This window comes from Podarcis vaucheri (assembly GCF_965113315.1).
Source record: "Podarcis vaucheri genome assembly, chromosome: 1".
NCBI classification, from domain to species: Eukaryota; Metazoa; Chordata; class Lepidosauria; order Squamata; family Lacertidae; genus Podarcis; species Podarcis vaucheri.
This window is the reverse complement of record NC_138759.1, coordinates 7792192-7810587: the sequence shown is the minus strand read 5'-3', so window position 1 is coordinate 7810587 and position 18396 is coordinate 7792192. Positions and strand designations below refer to the sequence as shown.

Sequence of the window (18396 nt, the reverse complement as noted above, 5' to 3'; positions counted from 1 at the left end):
TTTTTAATTACCAGCGAGCCAAGTCTAGGTCTGCCTTCGAGCAACGCTTTAACCTAAAGAAGAAAGGAAGCGGCGTAGGCTGCAGAAATTTCTAAAGAGTTCTGATCTGAAAGTCACGTTGAGGTTGCTCCCTTTCGCTCAGCCAAGGCTCCTAGCACAGATCTCTGATCCTGGCAGTGTAAGAGCTTGTCCCATGCCTAGAAAGCATTAGCAAAATTCCAGGGGTTCCTGAGGCTTATCCAAGGTCTGCCTTTGCTTTTCTGAATGAGGCATAGCAGAGACTGTGATGTCTTTAAGACACAAACGCTGGCTCTCCAGACGTTTGGGACTACAATTCCCATCATCCCTAGCTAACAGGACCAGTGGTCAGGGATGATGGGAATTATAGTCACAAACATCTGGAGGGCTGGAGTTTGTCTATGCCTGCTTTAAGATATAGGGTTACTCATACTGGGACAGAGCAACGGGAGCTCACCCCGTCGCGGGGATTCGAACCGGCGACCTTCTGATCGGCAAGTCCTAGGCTCTGTGGTTTAACCCACAGCGCCACCCGTATCCCTCTGCATATAGGTATAGAATCATAGAATCATAGAGTTGGAACAGACCACAAGGGCCATCGAGTCCAACCCCCTGCCAAGCAGGAAACACAATCAGAGCACTCCTGACATATGGTTGTCAAGCTTCTGCTTAAAGACCTCCAAAGGAGGAGACTCCACCACACTCCTTGGCAGCAAATTCCACTGTCAAACAGCTCTTACTGTCAGGAAGTTCTTCCTGAGCAGATTTGGGGAGAGCATGTGGGAAGAGCAGGGCAAGTCTGAGTCCTTCCACTAATGGAATGAGCACATTGAATGCTATGTATTGTTTAGGTTCTCCTGAATTGTACCGCACGGCGGGAAAAGGCTTTTCTAGCAATCCCTAATCCCACCAGCAGAACTAAGGTTACTGTGTTCAAATATGGGCCTTGAATACTCAGTCGCTGATTTAACAACACTCCTGGGGATGTTTGCATGTACAACTACCACACCAATTATTAGAATTGGGCTGGCAATTACTGAACAGCATGAATGCATGTTTCCCCCCAAATGTTTGCAGTCCTGGTGTGCCGGTGGGCGGGCCAGTGCGCTGCCACCTGGGCATAATGCGCTGCCTTTGTGCCCCATTATGAGGCTTCCTCAGGAGGGACAGTTTCATCTTAACTGTAACCAGAGAGGCAGCAAATGGGCTCTTTCAGGAATCATGTAATTAAGCTCCAAGGAAACAATTAGGGTGAATGTGCCGATTAGCAGCTAATTGCGCCCGTAGACCATTAGCAGGTGCCAGATCTGCCTTGAGGGGGACCCAAATCTCCCTCTGGAGAAGCAGGATGGAGATTACAGCTCAGGGTAAATGCTTCATGGTGTGTGTATGTGTGTGTAGGGAGATCTGCCTTTTTGACAGTAATGTGTCAACCTTGCGTTAAACTAAATCAATGTAAGGTTGACACATTACTGTGTCAATATGCAAAAAGCCAAAGAAAAACACATGTCAACATTTTGCATGCCCAGATAGGCTTCTCTGAACAAAAATGCTTTTAGCCGAAAAGAGTACAGTGAAGGCGTCTGCCTGCTGTCAATAGGCAGGGAGTTCCACAGTGCGGGTGCTGTTGCTGCGCTAGAAATATGGAACGAGTTCTATTCTTTATGCTATTATTTACTAAATTTCTATACGGCGCTTCAGCTGAAGAGCACTGGGTGGTTTACAATAGAAAATAGCAAAAATACAAACCCTGGTAACAGGTAATAACAATACTGCCCCCCCCCCCGTTTAAAAGGTCATCAATTGTTTAATTAGCCAAAATCCAGGGAGAAGAGGAATGTTTTTGCCTGGCGCCTGAAGATGTGCAACTTGCAACAGTGCCGTTTCTGTTTATCTTTGGCAATTGAGTTTTCTGGGAAGGCAACAGCCCAGGCAGCAATATTAAGGGATTAAGAAGAAACCCTAACCCCAGAGGCTTTATTTAACCAAGAAAAACGAAACCCTATTTTAGCAAACGCTTGGAGTTTTACGGTGTGTTTAGGATCTAGTCCAGATACCCAGATCTTTGCCATGCACTGGGTGATTGGGCCTTTAAAAAAACCATAGTATTATCTGCTCTGTCAGCCATCCTTTCGCCTCTTCACTTGCTTTTCTGCAAATCGAAAACTTTCTTAAACGACCGTCGATGTGAGTTAAACGGTGCTTCAAGAACATATCGACCACCTGCGTCTTCATAAAGATTAAATTGATGTGGTCCACGGGCTGGGCATATCGAGAACGGCCGTGGAGTGTTTGCGTGCCGTGCATGGAAATGTGAGATGCCAGGAACTCAGAGTCTGGAAACGTAAGAGAAATAAGAGGATGGCCGGCACTCTTTACAAAGCTTGTGCCCTCTAAGGGGTTGGAACTACAACTCCCAACAGCCCCAGCTAGCAAGGCCCAAGTCCATAACAACTGATTGGCACCAGGTTGGTGAAGATGGTGCTGTAGGGGTGGGCATTAATAAGACGTTCTCCAATTGGGGCTGCACATCTCTTCCTTCTTGTCCCCCGGACTTACAGATCAGATTGACTGACAGGTTGTTGTTGTTGTTTAGTCGTTTAGTCGTGTCCGACTCTTCATGACCCCATGGGCCAGAGCACACCAGGCACTCCTGTCTTCCACTGCCTCCCGCAGTTTGGTCAAACTCATGCTGGTAGCTTCAAGAACACTGTCCAGCCATCTCATCCTCTGTCGTCCCCTTCTCCTTGTGCCCTCCATCTTTCCCAACATCAGGGTTTTTTTACAGGGAGTCTTCTCTTCTCACGAGGTGCCCAAAGTATTGGAGCCTCAGCTTCAGGATCTGTCCTTCCAGTGAGCACTCAGGGCTGATTTCCTTCAGAATGGAGAGGTTTGATCTTCTTGCAGTCCATGGGACTCTCAAGAGTCTCAAATCAATTTGCTGCCCTTTCTTAATTTTCCAAGTTTTAATTTCAGATCTCCACATTTCCAAGTCTGCTTTAAAAAAAAAAAAGTGCCCATGAACGTTCATCAGTGATTTGGTATGAATTTAGCTTAATTATTATGCATTTTGTGTTTTTTATATTGTAATTTTATTTTGTGAACCTCCCTGAAATCTACAGATAAAGAGTTGTAGACAAATGTTGTTGTTGTTATTGTTAATATAATGCCATTTTGTATGTTATCTTCACTAACATATGCATTTCCCCCCATATATGCATAATATTGTTTTGCCTAATATAATGCATTTTTGCATGCCAATTTTGACAAATATATGCATTTGTATGCACACTTTACCCTAGTATATATGGACTTTTGCACATGTTGCCTAGCTGGAGAACTGTGCTGCAAAAAATCAGAGAAGTACAGATGCTGAAGGAAGGCTGTTTCAGTTTGTGTATCATTTCAGAAATCACGAAATAGGTGGGTTCACCTTTAAATGCAAACTGAATTGGATTCCGCTCCCCCCCCAAAAAAAAATCCCAAAATGTAGCTGGGCAACTGGTAATATTCTCTGTTCAGGTCCACCACTCCACCCCCTGGCTCTCCTGTAAAAATATATTATTATTTTTATTTGTAACACCCAGCATGCACTTTGCTAGTACCGCAGCAGAAGGCTTAATCTTGCACTGTTCCAGGTGTTCCTGCATTTTTCTGTTTTAATCATAGGCTTCACTGGATTATAGTAAAAGCATTGCTTCTAGGCACACGCTGCGGAGTATTTGGGTTTAAGCCAAATGGTAGAGTTGTTGTCTTTTTAAGGTAGCAGCTCTCAAATAATTAGTATGCTGACTCTCTCGGATTCCCCCCATATGGTGTCCAAATGTTATGTAGAAGGAAGCGCTGGCAAAATTATCTTTACGGTAAAATTGTAGAATATGTTAGGCTGGAAGGTGCTCAGATGTGGGAGCATGAAAAGCTGCCCAAGATGAGTTGGATCCTTGCTCCATCTAGCTCCGTATTGTCTACACTGACTGGCAGGCCGTGGTTCTCTGGGGTTTCAGCAAAGGTCTTTCACTGGAGATGCCCAGAACTGAACTTGGAATCTTGTGCACACAGACAGATCCTGTCCTGCTGAGCTGGGGGAGAGTGGAGGGCGGTTGCATATTTCTTTTGCAGAGGACGTTAAATGAGCATGTCGGGGAAATACTGGGCTCTGCTCATTCAAGAGAAGCACAGAATCATATCTCCAGGTGGATAACTCAGTTGGTTAGAGCATGGTGCTGATGACAGCAAGGTTGCAGGTTCGATCCCTGCATGGGGCATCTGCACGTTCCTTCATTGCGGGGGGTTGGACTGGATGATGCTCAGGGTCCCCACAATTCTATGATATCGTTTGAGCCCATCTAGTGCAAAACTCACTCCGTAGGTGGGGGACCCTTTTCAGCATTTTTATATATATATATTTTTACAATAATGTTTATTAAGTTTTATACAAATATAACACATATTATAAAATAAATGAAACATACAAACAAAAAAACGATTAAATAAAAAATAAAAAAGAATATAACAACATAAACAATACAAATTAATTAATTAATTCAACTTCCAACCTCATAAACATATTACTTCCTCTAGTCCCTCCCATCTGAATTTCCTTGTAACTGAATGTAGCAGTTTTCCAATATCATTATTCCAAAAACAATATTCCAATTATAGTCAAATTTCTTATCTTCCTTTTCAGCATCTTCAGGTAGAGATAGGAGAGATTGTGTGCTTGAAACCCCCTAAGAGCTGCTGCCAGTCAGCGCAGGCAGCACTGAACTAGATAGACCTATGGTCTTAGCTGGCATAAGGCAGCTTCCTAGGTTTCCAGTCCATAGAATTGTAGAATTACAGAGTTGGAAGGGATTCTGCGGATCATCGAGTCCAACCCCCTGAAATGCAGGAATATGCAGCAGTCCCATAGGGGGATCGAACCTGCAACCTTGGCATTATCAGCACCAGGAAAGGATTGTTATCTCGGTTGCAGTGCACCTGCTTTGCATGCAGAAGATCCCAGGATCAATCTCCCAGGCGGAACTGGGAGAGACTCTCTGCCTGAAATCTTGGAGAGCTGTTGCCAGTCAGTGTCGACCACACTGGGCTGGATGGACCAATGATCTGACTCAGAATAAGCCAGCGTGCTCAGCCTGTGCAGAATGATAGTTCCCGGAGGAGGAAAGAATGGCTAGCTCAAACCTGATTAAGTTTGGAGTGTGGAAATGCCCTCCCTTTGTGCTTTGCAGAGCTTATGCAAATGTACACATACATAAAAATCTAATTACTCTGAAGAGCAGAGAGGGCAGAACAGAGACGCAAAAAGGATCTCTCTCCCCCATGGCCAAACTGCTTTTGGCAGGTAAGGAAACTCTGGAAGTGGTGAGGGTCAAAAGGCAGGTGTGGAATTTACAGGTCACTGACAGGTGTCAAAGGGGAGAGCAGGTATCACCCACATCAAAGATTAGAATCCAGCTGTTTTGCATCAGGAGAAGATGAAGTCACAACTGCGGACACTGAAGGGCAGAAACTGACAGGAGGAAGGGTGTGTGTGTGTGTGTGTGTGTGAGAGAGAGAGAGAGAGAGAGAGAGAGAGAGAGAGAGAGAGAGAGAACCAGGTTGAAGCAAGATCACAAGCTCCTTCCTTAAGTGGCACTTGGAAGGCCACCAAATTTCTTGGGAGAAAAGCAATGACAAACCTAGACAGCATCTTAAAAAGCAGAGACAGGTCCGTATTGTTAAAGCCATGGTTTTCCCGGTAGTGATGTATGGAAGTGAGAGCTGGACCATAAAGAAAGCTGGTCGCCGAAGAAGAAAACCTGCAGCAAAGTAAAGTTTGGAAATATAGGCTGTTAGACTTTTAAAATTTGCCCTTCCAATGAGATCCAAAATTTCCCCAGTGCAGGAAAAGACCACATGTCTGGTAAGTTAAAAACTGGTTTACTTACAAATTCTTCAAAAGTCGAGTTCATGTGCTTTCCAATAAATCAGTCAGAAAAGTTGTAATGCTTAGCTTAGGTTGTAATGCTTAGCTTAGTTACGAAGCAGTAAAAGAACCACCTCCCAAGGGAGACCGTTCCACTGCCAAACAGCTCTTACTGTCAGAAAGTTCTTCCTGATCTTTAGTTGGAATCTCCTTCCTTGTAACTTGAAGCCATTGGTTTGAGTCCTACCCTCTGGAGCAGCAGAAAACAAAATTCAATATGGCTATCATATCTCCTCTCACAGTCTTCTCTTCTCCAGGCTAAACATACCTAGCTCCTTCAACTGTTCCTCATATGACTTGGTTTCCAGACCCTTGATCATCTTGGTCACCCTCCATGTTGCAGCTTGTCAATATCCTTCTTAAATTGTGGTGCCTAAAACTAAACACAGTATTCCAGGTGTGGTCTGACCAAGGTAGAATAGAGTCCCTTTGGCCTTGCCAGAGCCGAATTTAGTGAAGCAGGACTGGTTCGCCTGCACTGGGCTCCAAGCTGAGAAGATGCACCCCCACAAGGACTTAGAATGGAAGGCGAGAGGCGGAGGGCATCAAATTTTGGGGCTGCCCAGAGCACTGCTTAAATTTGAAAGCCCAAAGTCTGCCACTGCTTACCCTAACAGATATTTGGTCAGATCAGCTCCTGCCAACCTAGCAGTTCGAAAGCACGTCAAAGTGCAAGTAGATAAATAGGTACCACTCCGCGGGAAGGTAAATGGCATTTCCGTGCACTGCTTTGGTTTTGCCATAAGCGGCTTAGTCCTGCTGGCCACATGACCCGGAAAAACTGTCTGCGGACAAACGCCGGCTCCCTCGGCCTGTAAAGCGAGATGAGCGCCACAACCCCAGAGTCGTTCGCGACTGGACTTAACGGTCAGGGGTCCTTTACCTTTACTTTACCTTTAAGATACAAATGGACCCCTCACAGGCTCTCTCCAGAGAGTCCTCCTGGATATCAGAGAGGCAGATAACGTGTGTGCCATAGCACAATAACACGAACCCCAAGATCTGTGAGCAAGCTCCCAGCACGAGTGTTCAGAAAAGGCCACAAAGGAGCAGAAGTACTTCCTGCCAAATAAAATTATTGCCTGGCTAAGCTGGGAATAAAGTCACTTTGTCACAGTGTGCGGGCTGGGTCTGTTTGGCAGGCGATCAGAAGGGATGATTGTTTTCCATCTCAGGGGAAGGTTATATTGAAACATCCTTCACAGCGCATTGAAGCAGTTGCCTGACCCCAGATGCACAGAGGCAGCCGGGACTGAGAGGGAGAGGGGAAAGTTGTGTCACGTTATTAAAACTTCAGCTGGATCACGATGCTGCCGGAGGAGCCGCAGGACTGGAAAGAGCCTGGAATGTCAAAAATTCCTCCCCGCTCTCAAATCCTGGCTCAGCACATCCTGCTGACGTGAGGTGAGAGAGTCTTGGGTGTGTTTGTGGTTAGAAGGGACTGTCCTACTTCAGATCAGAGGTGTAGAATCAGCACAAACAAACACACCTTCAGGGATTTCATCTAGTCCAACCCCCTGGAATCTTTAGTCCAATGTGGGACTCGAACCCATAACCCTGAAATGAAGAGTCTCATGCTCTACTGACTGAGCTATCCCAGTAGCTCCGGTGTTAGTGGTTAGAGTGTTGGACCAGGACCAGGGTGACCAGGGTTCGAATCTCCACTCGGCCATGGAGCTCAATGCAGTGGCGTAGCGTGGGGGGTGCAGGGGGGGCCGGCCGCACCGGGCGCAACATCTGGGGGTTAGGGTTAGGGGGCGCAAATCCACGGGTTAGGGGGCGCAAATTACTTACCTTGCCCCGGGTGCTGACAACCCACGCTACGCCACTGGCTCAATGGGTGATCCAGGGCCAGTCCCTCCCTCTCAGCCTAGCCTCCCTCCCAGGGCTGTTATAGGGATTAACTGAGGAGGTGGGGAGCCATGTACATGACCTTCAGCTCCTTGGGAAAATTGTGGAATATGAATGAAATAAATAATATATGGCAAATTTGACACACGCTGCTTTTTTTGGCCCAAAACAAAGGATTAATACAGAAATAATCAAACAAGGCTGGCAAGTTCAGCCCCGCTCTGTGGGGATTCCTTGCACATGACCGCAGTGCCTGGAGACTGACCATCAGGTCATGCATCCATAGCAGTGACCACAGGAGGAATGACCCCTGGGAGAAGAGCAGAGGTCTGCAGCAGCACAACCGGACACCTTCATCTGCCTCAGCTGCAACAAAACATTTCCCTCCTGTATCGGCTTCTACAGCCACAGCTGGCGCTGTAACTCTTCAACAGTTTGACTTCACCCCCAAAAGGCACACTCCCGAGACAGACGGATGCCAACCAACCAACCAACCAACCAACTAATGAAAAGGATATAAAATAGCAAATAACCAAATATGCAGCAATAGGGATGCAGAAATTGGACTCTAATTCTTCCAATGGGGCGATAAAGGTGGGTGCTGCAACAGGTGCGCTCTTATAGTGGAAGCCACAGGTTTTGCTTCCTGTAGAGGGAAGCACAACTGCTTCGCTCACACTTTGTGTTGAGCCGGCACAGCAGGGGGTGCTGCAACAATGATGATCAGTGGAAGGCGAGAGGTGGGGAGGCGCACCGATTTGGGGCATTGCTGGAAATTTCAAGCCACTGCATTCTGCGTGCAGCCACACCGCACCCGCCTCTCGCGACTCTCCCCCACAGGCAAGCAAGAGTCTTGATCGCAGCTCCAAGACCCACCCCAGGAACTAAAGCACTGGAGTCAGGCCATTGAGGGGAGTAGGCGGTGGGGGGCATGGCCTAGGAAGGAGTGTGGCTTGGGAGGAGCCCAAAAGACCAGATGGAGAGACCTGGACAGCCACACCTGGCCCTGGGCCTAGGGTTCTCTTCCTGCAGCAGAGCATAGGTGCCAATTTTTTACTGTGGGTGTGACCCAATGCACCGCATGCTGTGCTGGGGTGCTCCATTGGGCCCTCCCGCTGTGGCGGCAACGTGTGATGGTATACATGTGCATCAGGCCCCCACGATGTTGGGTGGAACTCTGCACACTTGTAGCACAGCCTCTAGTAGTAGCATCCAAAGACTCGGCTGTGTTAGCCAATCAGCCAAGGTGTTGCTGGCTTGCCCAGAATTCCTGCATTTCATTTATTGTTCTAAGTTATGCAGAGAGAGAGAGAGAGAGAGAGAGAGAGAGAGAGAGAGAGAGAGAGAAGACTCAGCGCTCAGATAAATTTGTTAATTCCTGCTGGGGCTTGCCAGAGCCTCCAAGATGGATCCGTCTCATTAAAAGCGCCAACAACTGGAATTTCTGGAATAACATCTGCCATCCTCGTAAAAGAGGCATTCCCAGAGCTTTTGGGATGCCATCCCTTTGATTTCATCCTGACCCTTTTGGGAAGGGCTGGGGAAGCACAGAGGGACTCCTTCTGCGAGAAAGATGGCAGGGTGACTTATAAATGAGCTTTTAATCAACAGATTTAATATTAATTAATAATGCATAAACAGCTCGGAGGAGAACGCGGCATAATTACGGCGCGTCTTCGGAGCCCAAAGTGTCCATTGCAGGCTGCATAAAATGTTAATTAGCATAAAATGCAATAAGGAGAAGCCTCTTTTAATTATGTAATGGAGCTCATTACAATGCATAATCAACAAAGCCGCCAAATGAGACCCGGCAGCGGCGTTTATCTACCCCTCTCCCCGTGTGGGTGGATCTATGTATGTGTGTATATATAGCAAATAAAGTTTTGTTTGATGAAGGGAATCTGTTTGAATGGACAGGTTTTTAATTGCCTTTCGCCCATTACTCTGTCTCCGTCTCCAGGAACGGAGCAAAAACGGCGAGGGCTTCTTTTGTTTCAGACCAAAAACTTTTGAAGCTGTGGAAATAATTGGCAAGTGGGGGAGGGGGAAATTAATAAATATTGGCTTTGTTTAGGTATCTCAGTTTCTCATGGTTATTGGCGAGCAACCCAGCCCTCCCTCTCTCTCTTGGCAAACTCTCTAGCATGAACAGGGCCAGAAGAACAGAAGAAGCAGCTCTGTTGAATCAGGCCAGTGGTTCATCTATTCCTGCATCCTGTTTCTACAGCAGCTACCCAGATGCCTATGGGAAACCCGCAAGCAGGATTTGAGCCCAAGAGCCCTCTCCCCTCGTGGGGATTCCAGCGACTGGCATTCAGAGGCATCGCTGCCTCCGGCTGTGTTGGCAAAGCAAAACCATCATGGCTAATAGCCACCATTGCTTTGCTGTTTTGTTTGCCTGGGCTCCTTTGGGGGAAAGAGGCAGGAAAGAAACTTAAAAACAAATCATAGAATTGTCGAGTTGGAAGTGTTATGGAAAAATCTAGGTGCCAGGCTGCTCAGTCACCCAGCTCGTCGGGCAGAACCCGCGGGTGCCTGCGGAATAAAGGAAGGAGTCCAGCCCCAACCAGAGCAAATAGCTGTAGACCAAAGTTTATTGCACAACAGGTTCAAAGAGGAATTTTGATCCCCGAGGATGGGGTGACAAGGACTTTTAAAAGTTTCTATCTTATCCCAGCATACAGTTCATTAAGCATCATCACTACATCATTGCTACATCAGAAAAGGGGAGGGTTATACATGATTGGGACGTGGGTGGCACTGTGGGTTAAACCACAGAGCCTAGGACTTGCTGATCAGAAGGTTGGCAGTTCGAATCCCCGCGACGGGATGAGCTCCCGTTGCTCAGTCCCAGCTCCTGCCAACCCAGCAGTTCAAAAGCATGTCAAATTGCTTGGGAAATATTACAAAATTAGTGAATGTTAGAATGATGTTGGTTAGAATTTAAGTGGTTATCAGCTGTAATGATTAAGATAATTGGGGGGAAAAAGAAAGAAAGGTGGAGAATTAATTGAAAATTAATGGTGATCATTTGCTGAATGAATAATTTGAATTGGAATACAAAAAGGGGAGGTATGAGGAAGTCTGAGAAGTAAGTTAAAAGAAAATAAGTGAATGGAATTATATGTGTTTTTATTTTTGTATTTTTGTTTTTTGTATAACCTTTGAAAAGTTAATAAATATATTTTTTAAAAAACACAACAAAAGCATGTCAAATTGCAAGTAGATAAATAGGTATCGCTCCAGGTAAACGGCGTTTCCGTGCGCTGCTCTGGTTCGCCAGAAGCGGCTTAGTCATGCTAGCCACATGACCCGGAAGCTGTATGCCAGCTCCCTCGGCCAATAAAGCGAGATGAGCGCCGCAACCCCAGAGTCGGCCACGACTGGACCTAATGGTCAGGGGTCCCTTTACCTTTACCTTTATACATGATTAGCATAGGAGGAATGTGTTGGGGCAACAGGCGGATACAGGATACGTATTGGGAAGTACACCTACTACAAAGGGACAATAGAACTTTGGTTTGCATAGTTTGCCACCTGGGCAAGTCCGAAGGAGTGCCTTTGCCCAGCAATTGACACCTATGAGTACCTTTCTGTGAGTACGTGACCTCCCACTTGAGGGATTATGGCAGCGACCAAGTGGTTTCCAAGTCCTTGGCCAATGAAGCAAATTGGCAGTGGAATGAAGGAAACTGGCAAAGGAGCTGATTTTATATGTTTTTTTAAAGCTAGGTAACTTCCCTGAGCTGTCAGGTTGAAAGGATATACATTTATGCATAATATTTGTAATATTTAACAACTTTAAAGATGTGCCCCCCCCGGTAATTTCTGTAACAGTTGGGACCCCAGGGGCCATCTAGTCCAATCCTCTGCAATGCAGGAATCTCAAGTAAAGCATCCATGACAGATGGCCGTCCAACCTCTGAGAAATAAACAACCGAACCCTGCTGGTCCAGCAGGAAGTGGGGCAACCACCCCCCCCCCGGTGAGCCTGCTGCCTGAAGAAATGTTCTCTATATGCCTTGTGATTGGGCTGGCCGTGCTCTGGAGGCTGGGGTCGGGGCTTTGTCCAGGGCCCAAGAATGCTGACTCCGTTCCCGGGGCGCACTTCCTGCAGGCTGCCATTTCCTGTTTTGCAGAATCAATCTCAGATGGATGCAATGATGTACAGGGGCATTCTTGGAGAACCTCTGAGCTGAAAAAAAGCGGAACAGGTCTGCTTGCACCACGGAAAAGTTGACCTCAAAGGAAGATGGGTGTATTGCAGTTGGGTTGGACTAGATGAACCTTGGGTACCTTCCAACTCCACGATTCTTTGAAGGGGAGCAATTCCCACCCCTCCCTCCATTTTTGAGCTGATCTCAGCTGAGTCCTTTAAGCTCATCCCCTGCTTTGCAGCAGACTCCTGTCTATGCTTCCAATCAGGTCAACAGCCTCTTAAGCTTCAGAAATTGTTTCCAAACTGCTCCCCGGGTCCAGAATGAAGGTCTTGTGATTGCTGGGCATAGGTCCTCCCCACCCCCCTTTCTCCCTTCATGACTTGTGGCTCCTCATAACTCCACATTAAAACCCGGCCCCACCACACATTTCCAAAAAGAAATAAATCTTGGCTCTTCTCTTCAGCGAGTTTTGCCAGCTCCCATTCGACGTCTCAGACTGGATTATTAATTTAGATTAGAAGCAGCAGAACTCCAATTATCCCCATCCTCTGGGGTCCACCTTTAAATACTCCTTTTAGCATCCTTGACAGAAGTCCTCTCAGGGGAATCTCAGCCTTCTAGCTTAACTCTATCCTTGCTGGTACTGGCTTACCTACACGGCTGATCTTGCTAGCTTCCACGGAGACGTTTGCTTGCATTGTAGTGATTTTTTTTAAAAAAAATACTGTTGGCAGCCGTCTGTCTTGAGTGACCATGGACTGTGCTTCCAGGGGTGAAGTCACACCAATAGAGGTTCACAGTGCCTGCTGTGGCTGCAGAGACTGGTAACTTATAACGGCTGCTTCCCGCATTGCTTTTTTTGCATTAACGGCATCAAAGTGCATTCTGCACAGATTTCATTTTGCAAGGTGGGTGGGCATGCACATATCTTCTGCTCCTATTGGAGCTCACAGGCAAAGATCCTTCTGGAAAGGGGCAGGGCATGACTCAAGCATTGTCACCAGCAGGAGTGCCAACTTGGCCCCTTCGACTGTGGGTGCCCATGGCTATGGGTGCCATGAAGCATGCATGGCCCTGGCACCAAAATTTGTGCCTTCATGGGGACTTTTGTGGGTGCTCAGGCACCCAAGGTGTCGGCACCTATCGTCACCAGTCTCCGCCAATGGCATTCATTCCAAAAAAACCAACCCAGGGTATGTGCAAGAACTGGGATGTGCATAAAGATATTGTAAGGCGAATGAGCAGCACTCCTCTCCTGACTATTGCTTAAATAGACCAGAAGTGTGGGAATGTTCAGGGAGGCAGGAGAGGATATATTGTTTATTCCTAACTTGCGCTAGAGGGAAGCGGGTGGGCGCTGTGGGTTAAACCACAGAGCCTAGGGCTTGCCAATCAGAAGGTCTTTGGTTCGAATCCCTGCGACAGGGTGAGCTCCCGTTGCTCGGTCCCTGCTCCTGCCAACCTAGCAGTTCGAAAGCACGTCAAAGTGCAAGTAGATAAATAGGTACTGCTCCAGTGTGAAGGTAAACGGCGTTTCCGTGCACTGCTCTGGTTCGCCAGAAGTGGCTTAGTCATGCTGGCCACATGACCTGGAAGCTGTACGCCGGCTCCCTCGGCCAATAAAGCGAGACGAGTGCCCCAACCCCAGAGTCGGCTACGACTGGACCTAATGGCCAGGGGTCCCTTTACCTTTAACTTGCACTAGCAAGTTCTATAACGTATTAGAGTTTTAAACATTCCCCTTTAAACGCACAGTGGGTAGCTGGTTGCAAGCTTGTTTAAGCTTCTCAATATAGTTTCCTGGTAAGATCCCTTATTTTCCCTCTTAAAAGAATAAACACGCCACAATCTTATTTAACATATATAAAAGTAGTTTACTCACACCATCATCAGTTCACAGTTGAATCCCTGAAGGCAGACTTAGTTACAGATATATACATGTGAGTCTATCCCACATGGAGATAGTTTCTTTGTCCTCTGAAAGCCAACAGGGCATCTCTGGCTAAAAAGCTGCTCCAGCTACAAGAGGAAGTCAGAGAAGGGGGAGATGGCTGCGTGCCTAGTGCTTTTGGGTTAGCTGCACAGGTAAGGTCATGCCCACCTCTAGTCCACATGCAAGAGGAAGGATGCTCCAGGCCAGGAGGAAACAGGAAGTTTTCATGTGGCTGGTACAAACATCCCCTTCGCATGTCCACTCTAGGCAAACAAGGAATGTTGTACTTGACTGCTACTTGTGTGTCACATCCCACAAGAAGGAGGAAGAGGAGGAGCTGATGGAAGATGTAGCAGTGAAGCTGAAGCTAAGCAGGTCTGGGTCTGGTCAGTGTCTGGAAGGGAGACCACCTTAGAAACTTGAGTGCCATGCTGGAAGAAAGATGATTGGAATACTCTGCAGGTGGTAACATATGCCAACTTCCCCCAACTTGATACCCTCTATATGTTGTTGGACTCCAACCCCCATCAGCTCCAGTTAATGGCCAGGATGGTGGGAATTGTAGTCCAGTGACATCTGGAAGACACCGGCTGAGAAAAGCTGTGTGCTTCTCTGAAATGATGCAAACTCTGGGCTTGTAAAATGCAGAGATTCTGATGGAATCTTCAATGGCAAAGTATCATTTTTCTTGAACGGGAGCCGGATCTTACAAGTTGCTGAAGGGGAGCAAAGTTCTGGGGAGTGAGTTGGGTGACAGCTGCATGCAATTTATGACTTCTAGATTTTTTTTTAAAAAAAATACCTGGTTTCTGGGTTGTAAAATATATACTTTGATGTTAATATTTCAAACCCAATTCCAAGCTTATTTATCTCTGCTGGGAGATAAACAGAATGAGAGGTAGGTTTCGAGCAGAAGGCTAACCCATTTGCAACAAGAGAACTTCTGTATAAATTCTGTGTGCAAATTCACCACTTTGGCATGGAAATATGCAGCAGAGCAGACCCCAAAAACCACAAGTTGCAATTTTACCTCTGCTTACAGATAGGAATCTGAATGTGTTAATCAACTTTTGCTGTTTTGCTTCAGGCGACAAGTTCTTTATAGGCATCAGAACTTGCAGGATTTAATTTATACCTGGGCTCAGACCCAGAATCTCCCCCCGCCCCCAGTTCCACAGCATCTGAGCATAAACAAAGTTGACTTCCTCTCATGACGGAGTGAACACAGTTATCCCCCCCACACACACATCCGGTCTCACCTATCAGGAGTCGTAAGGTGAGACCTCTAAAGGGGTCCTTGAGGCTTGAAACATCCTGTTTTGCAAACAAGTTTAACTGAAAATCTGAGAATTTAAACACCAAACTTTGGTTTTTTTTATATGATGTTTATCAAATTTTCAAAGGAAAAAAATATATTACATAAGTAAAAAGAATAGAAAAAAATACGAAGTACAGAAAAAAGATAAAAAAAACATTTAAAAAGAAAACACATCAATCTTTCCATGTCATATATTCATATCCTTGCTTTCCCAACCTCCTCACACCTCCCCTTTTTGTATTCCAATTTAGTTAGTTGATTCAGCAATTTCTTTCCCTCTTTGTTTTTATCTTAATCCTTTAACATTAATATAATATAACTTTGAGTTCTCACCTGTTAATAATCCATTTTTCATACACCTTTAAAACATTACTGCTTAAACCACTTAACTTCATTCTGACATCATTCTAACATTCATTAATTTTACAATATTTCTGTAAATAGTCTTTAAATTTCTTCCAATCTTCTTCCACCTAAACACCAAACTTTGAAACCCAAATTTTGAATTTCTGGATTGAAATGCACATATATTCCGTGGCAACAGCCTTGCAAATAAGTCCCAAAGAGTTACTTAGATGAGAGGCCTCAGCAAACTTTGAAAAGGATCTGGGTGGGCAGGTCCCAGGACCTGAGAGGAGCAACATTATTAGTCAGAGTGGGCAGTCTAAGAAGAGTCTACTGAATCAGGCCAAAGGCCCAGATGCCTGGGGGGAACCTGCAAGCGGCACCTGCCCCCCACAGCACTCTCTCCACCTCTGATTTCCAGGCAACTGGGATTCAGAAGCGTTCCTTCCTCCAGCTGTGGAAGCAGAGCGTAAGCCACCGTGGCTAGGAGCCACTAGCACACCCGCCAACATTTCTCAGATGAAAATAGGGGCAGCCTATTGTACACCAGGAAGCTGTTCCCGCGTTTGAGCTCACCGCACACACAGACGCCATATACAGATATAAGGTAAAGGTAAAGGGACCCCTGACCATTAGGTCCAGTTGTGGCCGACTCTGGGGTTGCGGCGCTCATCTCGCTTTATTGGCCGAGGGAGCTGGCGTACAGCTTCTGGGACATGTGGCCAGCATGACTAAGCCACTTCTGGCGAACCAGAGCAGCGCACGGAAACGCCGTTTACCTTCCTGCCGGAGTCGTACCTATTTATCTACTTGCACTTTAGCATGCTTTTGAACTGCTAGGTTGGCAAGATCAGGGATCGAGCAACGGGAGCTCACAGATTTGAACCGCCAATCGGAAGGTTGGCAAGCCCAAGGCTCAGTGGTTTAGACCACAGTGCCACCCGCGTCCCATCAGGAACATACCAGACAAGTAAATCCCATTGAACTCAGTGGGAGTTTCTGAGAAAAAAATGATTCGGATTGCAGTGTAAGGCTGCACAGTCTTTACCCAGTTACCTGGGAGTAAGCTCCATTGAATACGGTGGGACTTGCTTCTGAGTAGACACGTAAAGCCTTGCCGTGTAAGGCTCAATTTACAATAAAGTGATAAACACTCCACATATTTCCTAAAAAATGGCTGTTTGCTGAAGCATTGCGATTAAAGAATTTAAAGCAGGTTGGTGACTTTTTCCTTCAAAATTATAGGAAGGGCTTCGTACGCCAGCTTCACCGTTTCCTTCACTTGGTGCCGGTATTTTATTTTCAGCATAAAGAGGACTCTGTTTTTGGCAACTACACCCCCCACCCACCCCCACATTTAATTCTTCTCCAAGACGTGGAGGGGAGGAAAAAAGGGAAACCGTGACTTTCTGGGATCAAATCATAAACTGTAATTCTGTAATTCTAGGGCTGTCCCTGGAAAATATGGACACTTGGAAGGTAGGCATCGATAACCTTACCTTCCTCCATGAATCTGCTGAATCTGCTTTTAAAGCCATGCAACTTGGTGACCATCATGTGGGAGTGAGTTCCGTAGTCCAACAATGCATCGTGTGAAGAAATAATTTCTTTCGTCTGTCCCAGACCACTCAACATTCCGCTCCAGTGCATGTGAGCAAGTTCTAGTGCTATGTTTCCAAGCCCGAAATCTCTCTCTCGTCCCATATTTCCCCAGTAGCATTTGCTATGGGCCAGGGAAGGGTCACCAGTGTCACACCAGCTGTTACTGGACTCCAACAGCCATCAGCCTCAGCCAGCAAAGCTGGGGGGTTCCCTCTCCCTGCCATGGGCCCAGCTCTTGTGGAGGCCCCTTGAAACCCCAGTCCATCATTTTCAGACCTTTGAGCCAGTTAACATAACCGGCGCTTGCAATCCCAGTGCTAATCTTTAAAAGCTTCCCTCCTGCTCTTTGCCCATTAATCTTTGTTCGGGCTCCGGGTTCGTTCGGCGGCGGAGAATGTTCAGGTATTCAGGAAATTGAGCTTATAATTGTGATGGAGTGGGGAAATGGGCACTGGCGAGGGTGGGGAAGCCCAAAACGAGGGAGTGAGGAGCAGAAAAGGAAGCGCCGCACTCAAATGAAGACCTTCAAGACAAACCGTACTTGGGGTAAGTTGGAGGCTATTCCAGGAATTGAATCTGTGCTGGATCCAGGAATTCGAAGGCGCTCAGGCATGGAGCTTACCATGGGCATAGTCAGGGGGGGCAGGGGGGCACCTGCCCCACTTAGAGCCACAAATATTATTGAAAAGCATTGAAAGTATTCAATTATCTGAGGTTCTGCCCCCAACAGCAAAAGCCTGTCCTATTTACGGGGGTATTTTAACCGGTGATTTCCCAAAGAAAGCTCAACAACTTTGGTTTCTTTGGAAGCTTTGGCTGCCCCCCCCAAAAAAAATCCCTGGCTATGCCCATGCCGCCTACCCCAGCAGTGGAGCAAGCCGGTGGGCACCTGGGGCGGCGCATGTGTTCTGTGCCCGGAGCGGGGCCAGCCGCCTGTGGGGTGGGGCGAGCTGGGGCAGGATGCTCTGTGGGGCCTCCAAGGAATCTGCCTGCCTCCTCCCACTCAGCCTCCCATCCTACAGCTGAGGGGGAGGCGGTGGGCGAATCGTTTGGGGCAGCGTGGAGCCTGCAGGTGCCCAAGCCACCACGTCACTCCCAGGAGAGACACTTGGCTTGGGCGCACTGCAGGCCCCGTGGTGAGTGCCGCCTGGCATTTTGTCACCCCCCTCAGTCGTGATACCCAGGGTGACCCGCCCTCACC

At 47.0% G+C, this 18396-nt stretch overlaps 1 long non-coding RNA gene across 1 annotated transcript in view; it reads right to left on the bottom strand.

Moving 5' to 3' along the window:
* Positions 1 to 11548, bottom strand: part of LOC309531295 — a 49243-nt gene extending 37695 nt beyond the window's left edge. Inside the window, exon 1 of the long non-coding RNA XR_014219201.1 lies at positions 11250 to 11548. This is a non-coding gene — a long non-coding RNA (uncharacterized lncRNA). The remainder of the gene's footprint in view (positions 1 to 11249) is intronic.
* Between the last annotated feature and the right edge of the window lie 6848 nt (positions 11549 to 18396).